Source organism: Antennarius striatus, chromosome 8 (genome assembly GCF_040054535.1).
Source record: "Antennarius striatus isolate MH-2024 chromosome 8, ASM4005453v1, whole genome shotgun sequence".
Classification (NCBI taxonomy): Eukaryota; Metazoa; Chordata; class Actinopteri; order Lophiiformes; family Antennariidae; genus Antennarius; species Antennarius striatus.
In genome coordinates this window covers 19,335,922-19,346,702 of record NC_090783.1, presented here as the reverse complement: position 1 = coordinate 19,346,702, position 10,781 = coordinate 19,335,922, and positions in this window count along the sequence as shown.

The window sequence follows — 10,781 nt, the reverse complement described above, 5'->3', positions numbered from 1 at the left end:
GAAATCCTCTGTCACACCTACAGCACACCTCACAACTATCTTACAGTCCTCATACAGTTCCTGCATCACTCCAACATACTTCTCTTCTATTCCAGACTTCCTCATACAATACCACAGTTCCTCTCCGGACACCCTGTCATAAGCTTTCTAAGATCTATAAAAACACAATGCAGCTCCCTCTGGCCTTCTCTGTACTTCTCTATCAACATCCTCAAAGCAAATACTGCATCTGTGGGACTCTTTTTTGGCATGAAACCATACTGCTACTCACAAATGCTCACTTCTGCCCTTAGTCTAGCTTCAACTGCTCTTTCCCATAACTTCATTGTATAGGTCATCAGCTTTATTCCTCTGTAGTTGCCACAACTCTGCACAGTTCTCTTGTTCTTAAAACAGCACACTTCTCCTCCATTCCTCAGGCATCTCCTCACTATTTAAGATCCTGTTGAAACCCCCCTCAGAAACTGTACTGCCACCTCTCCTAGACACTTCCATATCTCCACAGGTATATGATCAGGACTGAGTGCCTTTCCACTCTTCATTCTCTTCAATGCCCTCCTCACGTCATCCTGACTAACCTTAGCTATATCCTGGTCCACAACAGCCACGTCTTATAGTCTTTGTTCTCTCTCATTTTCCTTGTTCATCAACTCTTCAAAGTACTCTTTCCATCTTCCCATCACACTACTGGCACCTTTCAATAGACTTCCATTATGTTATTTAATAATTTAATATGTTGTTTTCTTTTTTTACCAGTGGCACTCCTATATTAGGGAAAGTTGTTCCATGGGACTAACCTCTTTTGATACACCTTTGTCTTATTAATAATAATAATAAATATAATAATAACAATAATAATAATAATAATAATAATAATAATAATAATAATAATAATAATAATAATAATAATGAGCCATAGAAACGGCTCATTATGGAGCCATTTCTGTGGCTTCACAATGACTTGAGGTCTGTATATGAATTACAACCTGAAGCAAATGCATGTTTATTTTGCAGTGCAATCATCAAATACAAAAAAGTGGCCCATGTTACACCATTTTCCAATACGGGATGATATAAAAGGGAAAATATAGGAAGTATTGCAACATGTTGTACATCATCACTCATGTTTTCTATTTTGGTCTGGGAAACACTCATAAAGGGGGATATAATCAGGAGAGATACTGGGAAAGTAGGCCTAATGTGCCACCAGATATCAGCGGAATCCTTGAATAAACTAAGTACACACACACAGACACAAATGCACCCATGCATGTGTGAGCACACAGACACAAACACACACACACACACACACACACACACACACACACACACACACACACACACACACACACACACACACACACACACACAGACACACACACACACACACACACGCGTGCGCACGCAAGCATAAATATCTAACCCTCATGGTTCTCACAAACCAATGACCCACCCTAAGACAGCCGTCTTCATTCTGGGTCCTGAGTAATTAAATGAATCTAAGAAATGATAGTCTCACATTTCACTGTCATGCAATGCAACTTTTCTTAATGTTCGATGTATTACTCAAAAGGTTTGTCACTGCTGGCACAGGAGCAGTTGACAGAGACTCGGAAAGATTGCACACTTTAAAAAACTCAACGACATGACTTCAGACAGAACAAGGATAGCACTGTTCAAACAAATTAGACGATAATTAAATAGTTTCAAGTTGCAGTTCTCATTGACATATTTGTGTGAACTGAGTTAATTGATCTGTGGAGAAGGACTTGTACCTCTGCTTCATTCATTGGCCTTTAGAAGGATGCAGTATCAACATTTGTTAACTACAGTGCATTGTATACTAGGGTAACCTGGCATTTCGCATACTTTGAAAAGTTTACATAAATTAAGAATGTTGGAGTGAATTGGTTGAGAATAGAAATACATTAAGAAATTAAGGACCATTATCAAAGTTGATATGTGATATGGTCTGGATTACTTCTAGGAACAGTGATTTTGAATACAGTTCTAACAAGTGTGCCTAGATTCTGTCAACAGTAAATTTCTACATTTGTTGGCTGTTAAGTTAGATAGTTGGTGAGCAGGTGCTTGATACTAGATGTTGGGGGTTACGTTCTGATTCCTAACTGTTTATAGGGTTGAGCAATCCTTGATTATGATTAAGAGGAACAGGAATTTTAATTTAGACTGCGCCATATACAAAACCCCATTGGTATCTAATGGGCTATTTGCAGCATTGGGCTGCAAATCTGTGTCCCCACCCAAATTTAAGATATTGTTGAATGTTGTGGTAACCTGTTTGCACCCGGAAGAGCTGGACTAAACTTTGTCAAACCCACCGCCGATTTCATCAGATCTGGGGGCCTTCTGACCATATTAAGAGACAACAGTCCCAGGGTAAAATCTAATAGTATACGTTTGGATTCTGCTGTATGCTGTATGTTACTTTCCTATTAACTGCTTTCATGAAAAGTGTTTTCTGGGAATCGGCCCTTAATTTTGGCCTTCCTTCCTCAACCTCACTGCCTCCCAATACCATGGGAACTCTGACTCTTGCCAGAAAATATTAACTTGATAATATAATGTGTCTTACACAACATGATTTCCTTTGCAAGTGCATGGAAAGATGTTTTGATTTCATGGATATTGCTGAAGATGTTAATCTTCTCAATCAAACAGGTGTATGTAGAACTGTTATGGTCATGTTTTTCAGTTCATGTCAGTGTTTCCTGTTTTATTATGAAATCCACCTTGTCTCTCGTATCAGACACTTCTCTTCCTGCTCCTGTTTGTTACCCTCTTCTGTGATTACCTGCCCCATTCTAGCTGGCATCCCCTGTCCATTGTTACTCTTCCCCTTTTTGTATTTTAATCCATGTGCAATGTTAGATTTTTTTCAGCGAGTACATGTTATTAGATTTCCTTAGTTTTTAGACCTGATTTTTGTACATTTTGATTCTGCTTTTGATTTATCCTTTAGGATGTCATTGCTTGTGTTTCTGGACAGAGTTTTGGGCAACAAACATTGTCCTGCAGTAACGATCTAATGTATTTGTAGAAACTACAATACATAAATTGGATTTGACCACTGAATATTTTATCGTTAATTCCTAATCTTTCCTCCTGTGACATGTTAAAATATTTTTTGTAAACAAGACCTATTGGGTTCTATTGCACAGATGAATAAGATATAATAACATAACATGGTTTGGTTACATGTGAAATTCTTAAGGGTTTAGATTGTTGAAAATCAGAAAAAACTTAGTCAAACATCCTTATCATTAAAAATGTTCTATCTTGATTGAATACAATGAAAGTATTTTTTGAAGTTGTTTTTCATTGAATATATATACATAAACAAATAGCAGATTTTCTATTTTTGCTTTAGATTTCAGGATCTAAGAATACCACTGCAAAGTCAATGTGTTTCTGTGGTAAACCTTGAAGTTCTGGATCTCATCATAGTATGCACTGTGCTGAGAGAGTTATTGCTCTAATGATGACAGTATTTTGCAGTTTGTAAGAAATCAAACATCATAATGGACTCTGTCAATGATTAAAGCAACCTGTCATGGTGTAATTTGTAATTGTCATGGACTGATTCATAATTGGTAGCATGGTTTTATTTATGCAACCCCCCGCCATCAGTGCCACCATCATCACTCCCCGTCACCCGCAGAGATTGACTCCAAAAGCTGTAAACATGCACATTTTTACTAAGATTTACTCATGGATATAGAAGCATTTGGTTTATATGAGGGTTTTTAAAAATATTTTTCTTACAAATGATAGGTTAAAATACACCTCAGTTTCTTCTCAATATGAGCCATATCATTACTACAGTGGAACTCAATTGATTCCATTATTCTGGCTACAATGTTTTCAAAATATGCACTTTGAATGTGCTGGTTGCTGAAGGGAAAATCAATCTTGTATTATAGATGTAATTCAGGACAGCTTAATCAGTGTTTGGTACACAAACATTTCTGTTTTATATACAGTATAGAAACTAACCAAATAAGGCAGGAGAAGAAAAAGGAAATGAGACACAAGCAAGTTAAAAGAACAAAGAAAGAACACATCAAACATTATCTGTTCGTTATCTTATGTTCTGCACAAACTCCAGCTGGCAAAACTGATCCTGAAAAGCCCCCATAAAAAAATAAAAACAATTATAACAAAGCAACACACTCACATACATTTCCTTTTTCTCCTGGGAGATGATGACCAACATGCCTCATACTCTGTGGAACTGCTAATTGTTTTATATTCCCTTAAAGAATAGATAGAATGGATGGTGACAGACTGTAGGCGGACAATTCTAGCTCAGATTCAGCACCACGGTGCAATGTTTTTGTTTTCACCAACATTAGTCATATACGTAAGTAACACAATCGAGTGAAAAGATAAATGAGAGTTCAAGAAGCGTAGTTAGGCTCGAGAGTTTTTCATGTGGATATTCTTTGCTCATGATTTTTTGACACATGGTCTTCTGTCTCAAAAATCGTTATCGTAACATGATAAAATCAGAAAAAGTGGGTCTTTCAATCCATAAATTGATCCTTTAAGACATGTAAAATCAATTTAAATTAAGAATTTACCATAAAACAGATGGGAAAAATATGAAAAGCCACTGAAAATTTTTGGTTGTTATTTTGTAGCTATTGTTTTAATGTAGCCACAAGAGGGCACGGTATCTTATTGTGCTGGTCCCAAGCCCGGACAAATACAGACGGTGGTGTCAGGAAGGGCATCCGATGTAAAACTTTTGCCAAATCAATATGCGAATCAAATCTGTGAGAGTAGAGGATGCAGAAGACAGGATTAGATGGAGCCAATTGATTCGCTGTGGCGGCCCCTGAAGGGAAAAGCCAAAAGGAAAAGAAGAAGATTTTGTAGCTATTGTTTTGTTAGCTGTGTTGTACTATATGTGACTGTGGAGTATTATACATGCATTAGGAGAAAAGAGAATAAGAGACAGGATAAGTAGATATCTGTATGCAGACTTCCTTGTCTGCATACAGACATCAATAAAAATTATGTGTTTGAAGAGGTTGACTGTGGAGATTATTATGACGCACAAATACTTCAACACACATTGTGGCCCCACATTATGGGAGTTGGGCCTTCTGTGACATTTGGAAAGGGTAAAAGAGCATCACTCACAAACCTGCCCACAAGTAGCTTTGACCCTAACACCATTAGGTGTCATCATGCCCCCTCCCCCATGCCAACAGAAGTTCAATAAGCAGATTAACACCAGGAATGAGGATTATCTTACTCCTGCAGGGTTTATACAGCACACTTTTGCAACACCCACCTGTCCCAAAGCACTCCGATGCCACCCACAGAATCACACAACACATTAACACACATGCACATTAAAGTTGCGCACACAGATGTAAGAGTTCACTCATTCATTCATTTTCTAGCCGTTTGTTCCGCTGTAGCGGGTTGCAGGGAACTGGAACCTATCCCAGATGGAATAGGGCGTAAGGCGGGGAGAACTCCGGGCACGATGCCAGTGCACCATGGAGCCACACAGAGACAGACAAAAACGCACTCACACACTACGGCAATTTGGGACCGGCCAATCAATCGAAAGCGCATGTTTTTGGAGGTGGGAGGAAGCCGAAGAACTCGGACAGAACCCACACAGACAAACCTCTGTCCTATCCTTGAGTGCCTGTGCCGTCTCACCTAGCAGGACCCCACCGGCCATGTTGTACCGACTGAACTAGTCCATAATCATTTTGATTACTGGTAGTCTCTTTTTTCTAAAATGATGAAACATGACCGATGATGACTTGGTTTGAACAGATTAACATTACAAATCAGATTGATTACTTTAATGCAAGTACTGAACAGAGGGCACACTTAAATGGATCCATACAAGGACAATAACAAGGACAAACACTGTTTTACAGTGTAATGTCATGCCAGTCCCTAAATCTCTGTTAGAAATGCTTTACACCACGGACTTCTCTATTTACAATTAGTAAGTGATCTAAATGCCTTGGAGAGTTTAGTGTATGAGTTCCAGCCCCGAGACTCATGTCAAAACATCAGCATTGGCTGTTTTCATCCTTTTGGTTTGTCTGAGAAAATGAGATTGTTCCACACACAGTAGTAGTGTGGAACAATAAAATAATGCTGTTCTACTGCCATCCTGTGGTTGTTGTAGATATTATGTTCTATACTAAAATACCTATTCTCACAAAAAGGACATCCACCTCTTTCAAAAGTAAAATCAGTAACTGGTTTGGAATAAGGTGTTAAACAAATTTTGGTGCTGCTAATTTACGCCACATGCATTATAAAAATATGCACACTTGACAGGGTTCTTCAGGAAACCTGGGTACTGCAAATACGTTTCAGCTACATGTCCTATTTACCTTAGCTTCTATTTCCATTTCATTACCGGTCCATGAATAGTTTCTTTATAAAATAACGAATAGTCAATTTAGTAACATTTACATACTGTAATACTGCTAAGCAAAATCTACTGCATGTCATTGTCATGCTCCCAGACTCTCATGGACATACAGTAGGTAACCGTACATTCACCTACACACAGTCTACAATTACACCAATTAAACAGGGAGTTCCAGTGTTCGATATCTGTTTCCGCTTTATTTGGTTTTAAGTCCAACAGCAATTCAGGCCCGACACCTGAGAAGAAAATACAGAAAAAAGGTGTGAATGAGACAGAGAGAAAGACAAAGAAAAACAATGTGTGTGTGTGTGTGTGTGTGTGTGTGTGTGTGTGTGTGTGTGTGTGTGTGTGTGTGTGTGTGTGCGTGTGCGTGTGCGTGTGTGTGTGTCTCAATTGAGAAGTTTTAACATCAAACTGACAGTAAAGCCCAGAAGTGCTGACAGGTAGCGAAAGCAGATAGACACAAATGTGCACACAAACACACACACACACACACACACGCACATGCACACGCACACGCACTCGCACACGCACACATACACATACACACACACACTTACTCGTGCTCTTGAAATTGAAAGCTGTCTCTGAGATTTTCTCCTCCTCAGGGATTTGCAGTAGTTGGCTACAGCTTCAGGATTTCACTCATATCTCTACTTTGATATTAACCCCTCACCTCTACATTATAGTGCTGACTTGTGCTGTCTTTTTCACTGTGCCACATAATAGGAAAAGTCCCTCTCATGCATCTCTTGTATATAGACAAAGTTAAATAACCACCTGCAAAGAGAGAACAGTGTCCAGTTCAGACCTCTACAAGGATGAAAGTTCTGTTATATTTCAACATGATTATATGCTGAAGTTGTCCATGTTATTGTGGCTTGAATGTGGCTGCATTTTTTTAGACTGTGAGGTCAAGTCATTGGAAACAGCGTGATTTAGTTGTTCACTTCACAAGCCTCCCTATTTCCCGATGTCAAAATCCTTTCCTTCCTCCGTCTTTTCTGTGCTATGTCTAAACAGTGTAATTCATTCATAATGGATTAGGCCCTAAATTAGGTTAGCCCGTATTTAATCATTCATATAGGCTCACTTCTTTTACTGGCCTGCTGAATCATTAATTATAAGTTTTTGGAGATGCAAATTTCCCCTATGATATTCATGAGCATCTCACAGTTGGTTGAACTGGTTTCTTTGTTCAGTACTTGTCATATTTCTTAGGTCATTAAAATCTTTGATTCAGGCTTTTGAATTTAGACCAAAAATGTCCCACCAAGCTACATGAATATGCACTCATGACTGTGCCATTCATATTTTTATATCTGTGGAGCAGCAAATGTTTTACTTTACAATATATGCTGCAGTGCACTGTGGAGACACTTCAAAAAAAACTTGTAGGGCTTCTAAATGAAAGAATATGATATAGGAGTCAGAGAGTAGTACTCCCCTACTTTCCATGCTAGTGTCCGTTTAACACATGCGTAAGAAATAAGCAGTCAGCATCCCGGACTGGGATCAAGTTCAGGCTCTGGAACACTTTTGGGTTCAGGTTAATGCTGGAGATCAGATTCGGATTCAGGTACAGACTCCGGAACGAATTTGGGTTCAGATTCTGGTTCAGGGTAGGGCTCAGATAGAGACACTGGAACAGATTCTGGTTCAAACTGAGGTTCGGACTCGAACACATTCAGGTTCGGACTCAGGTTCAGGCTCAGGAACTGATTTGGGTTCGGAACGGGAATCAGGTATAGCCTCTGGTTCTGGCACTCTCCATTTCAGGAACAATTTCTGGTCCTTCTTCCTGTCCGGGGAAAGGTTCTGGTACTTTGTCTGGCTCGCAAAGAGATTCAGGAACAGTTTCTGGTATGGGTCATAGTTAGATAGATTTATACTTTATTAATCCCAAAGGAAATTATATCATTTGCTCACAATGAATACATAAATACAGATAACAGTAGCTGACACATAAGATGTTACATAATTTCATACATAAATACACATACATAAAATGAAGCATAAGAAAATAGAAGAAGCATAAGAAAAAGCGGATGAACAGAACTATGGACTGACACCAAGGACCCCTACAAAGTATCCCGACAGTGTATCCCTGCCTACACCACCCCTGTCTGTCCACGCTTGGCTGACCTTGATGATACTGCAGCTTCAGCTTCACCCTCCCTCCTTCTGAAAGAGTGGTTGTGTCCCCTGATGGCACGTTGCACAGAGGAGGTCCTAAGTTTCTCTGTGGACGAGATCAGTGACAGCAGTCTGCCACTAAAGGAGCTCCTCTGCTGGGCAAAGGGGGCGGTGTTCCCCACACTGGACAGCACACTGGACACAATTGACTGTTAGAACAGTGTAAGCAGCTCAGCGCTGATGCTGAAGAAGGCCAGTCTTTTCAGGAAGTAAATCCTACTTTGACCTTTCTTGTACACACAGTCCAAGTTGTACGACGAGTCCAGTTTGCTGTCCAGCTGCAGCCCCAGTCACTTATAAGTCCCCACAACCTCCATCTCCTTGCCCCCGATGACCACAGGCTGTGGGGAGGGTGATATTGCTTTTGGTGATATTTAGCTGAAGCTCATTTTTCTGAAATTATCCTACAAAGTCCATCACCACCCTCCTGTACTCCCCCTCATCACCCTCTCTGATACATGCCACAATCGCAGTGTCATTCAAGAAATTCTGCATGTGACGTGTATTCAAGTTGTGCTGGAAGTCCGTCATGTAGAGGGTGAAGAGAAGGGGGGAGAGTACATGTTAGAGGTGGTTGATGGTCAGAGGTGAATCATGTTGACAATTGAAACCTTTAGTATTGGAACAAACAAACAAAATAACTTTTTATTTGTAAGAAACGAAGATGACCAAATTAAATGTGTATTGCCTGTTGTTATTGTTATTGTCTGCTGTGGTCGTGGTAATTGTGACTTAGACTCTAAATTTATTCTGGCAGACGGTGTCTCTCACTGCTCTGCTGTCTTGTATAGCAGGCAGGTGGATACAGTCATCATTGGGGTCTTCAGTTTGTAGGGGAAGGTGTTGTCCTCCTCTGATCGTGACAGTACTTTGAAGAACGCAATTATTTGAAGGGCCCTCTCAGGAATCATTCTGAGGTAATGCTGGCACTGGAAATAGGCCTTCAGCAGGCCTATGGTCATCTCCACTTGGACACTCATCCTGTAGTGACCCCAGATGTAGTTCTGTTGGAGGCCTAGGTCAGGGTAAGGGGTCAGTAGCCTCGGTTGGTATGGGTAACCACTGTCCTCCAGATAAAAGCCATTAGAGTCTCCAAACCTTTACGCTACCTACCATGTTACAGTCTGTTGTTCAGGTAAGACCATACATACATGAATCGACCCAGAGCGCTTTGCCTCCACTTCAGAAATTAAGTCAGCAGCATCACACATGATCTGGACAGATGTTATCTATGATGCAGTCATTAACATGTTGAAACAGTAGTCGGTCTACTCGGACCTGCACATTTATGCTGTAAATGGACCTCCTATTCACATCATTGGCCTCATTATGTGAGGAGCCTTGATAGGAATGACGGCACCACTGACGTTGGGAAATCCTTAAAGAAATTAAAGGTACTAATCCAAGTCTGAGGTTGCAGCACAATGTCATTAAGAGAATATAATTTAAAATAATTTAAGATTTCTACTTCTGCAATCCTGTGGAACTTCTTGATGAATCTGATGGGTTTGAAACATTTCATTCTTACTGATGAACATCATGGCCCACATCTATTTCTACTCTGTATGCTATATAATATTCTTTCCTGTTGTCGACCACTGAGCTCTCATTAGCTTTGGTGAATTTGCTTTTTTCACCTAAATATACCCAATGGTGTTGTTGCCTCTCCTTCTCAGTCACCAAGTCCAACTTCATTTAGATGAATCAGTTTTTTCAGTTTCACAGCAGTCATCCCTAGGGTGTGAACATCGTCATTATGTCATTTTTAATCTCTTTTGTCAACTCAGGCCTCCTATAAAAAAACATCATTGAAGGCAGTGACACTAAATCATATTTATTGATATATGTCATGAATAGATTATAACCTCAGCCATGGCCAAAGTTTCATTGTAGGCACATAATAATATTCAGTTCCTGGAGAGTGTGCATATCTTTCTTTGAAAGGGTGCCACAGGACACAAATGGGATTAAAAGTGCAATAAGCGCTTCACATTTTAACCCCTGTGGGGTTTTCCTCCATGCAACACAAATTCCAAAGGGATGGACGGCTGCAGAATGCAATAGCCTGCAAAGACACTTTTTAATATGGTGACACATGAAATAGCAGGAAGAACAAGACATAACTGTGATGTCTGGGAGTAGAACA